Source organism: Cardiocondyla obscurior, linkage group LG26, assembly GCF_019399895.1.
Source record: "Cardiocondyla obscurior isolate alpha-2009 linkage group LG26, Cobs3.1, whole genome shotgun sequence".
In the NCBI taxonomy this organism is placed as follows: domain Eukaryota; kingdom Metazoa; phylum Arthropoda; class Insecta; order Hymenoptera; family Formicidae; genus Cardiocondyla; species Cardiocondyla obscurior.
Window position 1 is genome coordinate 1838986 of NC_091889.1, and position 4933 is coordinate 1843918.

General features: G+C 46.7%; 1 pseudogene; it reads right to left on the reverse strand.

The window, feature by feature from the left end:
* Positions 1–238: 238 nt before the first annotated feature.
* LOC139112090 (uncharacterized) lies at positions 239–2983 on the reverse strand (annotated as a pseudogene).
* Between the last annotated feature and the right edge of the window lie 1950 nt (positions 2984–4933).

The window sequence follows — 4933 nt, forward strand, 5'->3', positions numbered from 1 at the left end:
GCATGTATTTTGTTTTCGTTGTGGGCAACGTGATGTCAACGTGTCGTCATGTCCGAAATGTACCCCGGGAAACGCGAGCGGGAGCTCGGAGTAGAGGTCCTCCCGGCCCCCGACACTCGTGTTGACCTCGCGCAGATAGATTTGAATGGTTTCGGCCTCAGTAAAAATTGCTCGTGTTCACGATAAAAGAAAGATAAAAAAATAGACGAACGAAAAAACCTTCTTTCAAATTTTTTTGTTTATCTGTTTTTTTTTTAATTGTTTATGTTCTTTTTTGTTCGTCTATTATTATACTAAAACTAATACTATACTAAAAAAGCTAATTTCATGTACTCTGCCTGTACACGTAATTAAAATAAATTGTTAGTGTTGTGCCGGAAATTTAGCCGCTTAAAATTTTCCTGCCTTCGTACAGTTCCACACACTCACCAATTACAGTATTGATAAAAAGAGAATTTTCCACTGCAATCAACTTTTTAGCACCGGTCCAAGACATTTTATGTCCTAATTCATATGTCATTGTGTATGACAAAATGTTTGAGACGATTTTTTGGTTTGTGTCACCTTCTACTTGCAATTACTTTTGTAACATTTTAACTTTTGCTCGGCTCGGAAAACGCTCGTCGGAGTCAGAGTGTAAAAGAAACCGTGCACTGGTTTATACGAAAACTTAAGAATAAACAGTTTATTATTCCTATTTACATTATTTACAATATTGTGTCCATGGCTTCAATAAAAGAGTTAATTGATAATCGTGACGGTAATTGCGATTGCGCGTCCTTGAGTGGCTTTGATAACTGCACGCGAACTTGGCGATGGTCACGACTAATTAAGCGAATAGCAGTGATTATCAGCAAGCGGCTAATCGGCGTTGATCGCAAACAGCTCGCAGCGGACGGTGGTCGCAAGCGAGTAAGCGGCCGGGATCGATCGTAAGTACAAGTGTAGCGCGTAAAGAGTCGCAAGCAGAGTAAGCGTAGCGTACGGTCACAAGCAAGGTGGCGGTGGACGTCGGTCGCAAGCGTGAACGGTCGCACGTGAATTAAGCATAGCGCACGATCGCAAGAAGCCGGGCGGTCGGTGTCGGTTGCAAGCGTAGGGAATGGTCGGTGGTGGTCGTAAGTAAGTGAGCGGAATCGGCGGTCGCGTGTAAAAAAACAGTGATGCGTACAAGATCGCGTCCTCCGAGAACACAAACGGGGTCAGTCCGGTAAGCCCCCGAAATCGGTAGGATTGCCACGAGGAAGTCGACCGGAATTCCTCCGAGCCGTCGGCCAGTGCTCCGGGTAACCCCTGAGATTACGATCGGGAAACCCCAGAGTCGTCGCACTGCGGATAGTCCGGGAAATCCTCGACACTGGTATTGAATTAGAACTAGGAGTCGTTTCTCGTGTGCGGTCAAGTAACTGCGGCGAGAGCCGGATCGGAACAGGTGCCGGTTTGTCCGCAACCGCGGCTTTTATACTCGTCGGTTGGAAGTAGGGGTATCCTTACCTTCTCGGCCTTCGATAATAGTCGGCCGTGGTCAAGCGCCTTCGGCACGCTACTTGAGTACGGGCGCGTTGGTCACCCGATTAGTGGCGGGGTAGCGAAGGTCTCGCCACAGTTTGCTTTTATAACAGTTTTTAATAAATTCTTTTAAAAATGCACTTTAAGAACTCATTTCAAATAAATAATAGTGTGTGTGCGTGCGTGTGTATACGCATGCATGCGTGCGTGTGCGTGTGTATGTATATGTGTTTATGATTAATATGCTTACAAAATATTTACGAATTACTTCATCGTTTTTTAATCTGCTATTAAATTCTAAATATTCTTGTATTTGTAACATTCGTATTTCCGTCGCGATAGCTCGTCGGGATCCGGGGTACAAATCAGAGAACCGAGACGTGGTTAACGTAAAAAAATAAATGATTTATTACAACTTAATTAAACGCAAAAGAAATAATACAATAGAGTATGAGTCTAACAAAAGAAGTCACACGACAGTGTGAAGAATTAACAAGTTTACGAACTAAAAGGTTAAAAAAATACAAGTTTCTGCGAATATTTTACAAAGAGCGGGATTTTTGCCAAGGAGGGTCGTCTTCCTCTTAGTCTTACTAATTATATACAGGTTGGGCCGACCAGGCCGTCTCGAGCGGACAGAGTCTCGCGGTCGCGGGTTATCGGAGCAGTGTACAAGTCGGGCCGTCCAGGCCGTGTCGAACGGACAGAGTTTCGCGGTCGCGAGTCGGCGGCGCAGTCGTGTAATTCGCCCACGAGGCCGGATGTCGGGGTAGAATCGGTCGGGAAGAGATCCGGGAGCGCCCGGTCGAAGGAAAGGCTCGGGAGCGCCCGAGTCTTGGGGATAGCGGTTTCGAAAGGCCGGATGAACCCGGTCAAGGAGAAGCTCGGGAGCGCCCGAGTCTCGGCGGTAGCGGTATCGGTCTCAAGAGTCGGGTGAGCCCGGTCGGGGAAGGCTTGGGAGCGCCCAAGTCTCGGAGGATCGGTTGCTGGAGTGCTCTCCAGCGCGGAAAAGGTGCCTTGCTCGCGCTCAAGGCGGTTTATATACCCGTTGGCTCGAGAGTGGGGGAAACCCCACTCTCGAGCGGTCTGTGGCGGTGCGCGGTCGGGCGATTGAGCGGCCCATGTCACCGGCTACGGTGGTCCGCGCTACGCGCCGCGGGCGGCTGGTCGGCCCGCGTAAATTAAAAAGTGGACGGTGTCCGCGCTAACTTAGGGCGATCGGTGGTAGTCGCGGCGCGGGGTCTGACGTTATTCGTGGACTTTGGTCACATATTAATGATAATGGAAAGTCAGGCAGCAATGATAAATAATCCACTGCGACTTCGTTTTCGTTATTTGTAGTATTTGGGCATTTATCTTTTAAGATTGCGATTAGTTGTTTCATTTTTGATAAAGTCTTATTGAATTGTTAGTTATTCTCAGTTTTAAATTTATGAAACTCTTTACTTAAATTGTCCACTTTATTCCACAACATCTGCAACAAAACAAACCATTAAAGTTGAAACTTAATTTATAGTTTAAAAATGTTTAAAATTGAATTTTAATAATACTTTTGTAGAAAATTACTGTCTTTTTATAGATTTTTGTGACGGGAATTGAATAACTCAATCGCACTGTTCGCGTTCTTTATTTTTTGAGAGAGAGCCCCGATCCGCCCGGGGCCGGTCTTTTTATCTTGTCTTACGACGCTCCTACTTTTTTCTATTTCGCCAATAGCGTCGAATAATTATCTCGTTTGAACTTTTAACGTGTTTTGGTCGTGTCGTCGATCCCGCGAACGGCCGTGAGCCTTTATTATTTAGTTGCTTCTTATGACAACTCGCGCGCGGTCACAGCAACAATCTATTTATATCGCGAGTCGCCGATCTCGCTTTGTCCCAACTTAAAATACAAAACAATGCCTACAGCTCGGCCATTCTGACATATTGACCGTCCCGGTCAATCGCTCTATCTGATAATTCGCTTTTACGTGTGTATATACGGACGTATCTGATCCGGCGCTAAGATGCCCGTGTAGGGCCGCTGGGTTAATTGAAACCCTTCAACGTCGACGACCACGTAACGGTCGTGGTCTAATACTTTTTTAATTATGTACGGGCCTTTGTACTTTGGGATCAATTTTTTATTAATGCCGGCCGCTGTTTCTACATTTCTAATCTCTACGTAATCTCCAACTTTATAGTGACGCGCCGCCTTTCTACGTAGATTGTATCGTTCAGCACCTGAACGTTGCGCATTATTTATTCTTTCGCTCGCATTATTCCGGAGTTCGTCAAAGTCTCGCTTGACCTCGCTTTCTTTCAATACTATTTCGCGCAAAGAGTCGTTTGCTTTACCTCGCTGTTCGAGGCCAAACAAGAGCCGTGCTGGAGTCTCGCCGGTCACGCGACATATGGTATTATTTATCGAAAACTCGGCTTGATCGAGCACACGCTCCCATTTGCTCGGTGTCTCGCATAATTTAGCGATCATGGGAGTGATCATCCGGTTGTATCTTTCGACTTGACCGTTGGCTCTCGGAGTACTCACGGCCACTAATACGTGTTCTATCGCCTCAGTCCGCATACTTTCTTTAAATGCTTCCGACGTGAAGCATGTTCCACGGTCCGATATTATTCGCTTCGGCCTACTATACGCGCGGAAATAATCGTGCAGATGCCGGAGTGTCTCCTCGGTTGTCGTGCCCCTACACGGGTACATTCTCACGAATTTCGTAAACGCGTCGACAACAACAAGCAGGTGTCGATAACCTCGACCGGTTTTCTCTAACGGCCCCAAGTGATCTATATGTATCGTCGCGAACGGCACGTTTTCTTTCGGAATATTATGAAGAAATCCCTCGGCTTTCCCGCTCGGCGGAGAAAACTCAATGCATTTAAGACAGTCGTCTATATACTCACGCACCTTCGCTCGCATTTTCGGAAACCAGTACGTTCTCGCGACATTCTCGACGACTTTGTCGATCCCGACATGCCCCAGATCGTCGTGACACGTGCGAATCACGTTAGATTCCATAGATCGCGGGACGTAGAACCGTAATTTTTTGTTCTTTTCCTTGTGATAGACCACTCCGTCGCGCAATTCGTAATCTTTTACGTCCCCCTTTTCCAGCTTTTCGCGTATTCCGCGTATCTCGATATCGCGATCTTGACAGACCGACAAGGTTCGCTCCAGTGTGCTACCCTCAAGGGCCAGCACGCTGTGACAGCGGCTCAGCGCATCGACATGACTCATGCGTTTCCCGGGACGATGTATGATCTCATAGTCATAACTTTGTAAAAGCAAGGCCCACCGCGAGATCCGAGGATTAATATCCTTTTTATTTAAAGTTAACCGGAAGCTATCGCAATCCGTAATTATTCTAAATCTTCTGCCCGCGAGGTACACGTGGAACCGTTTCAATGCGTACACAACGGCTAGACAC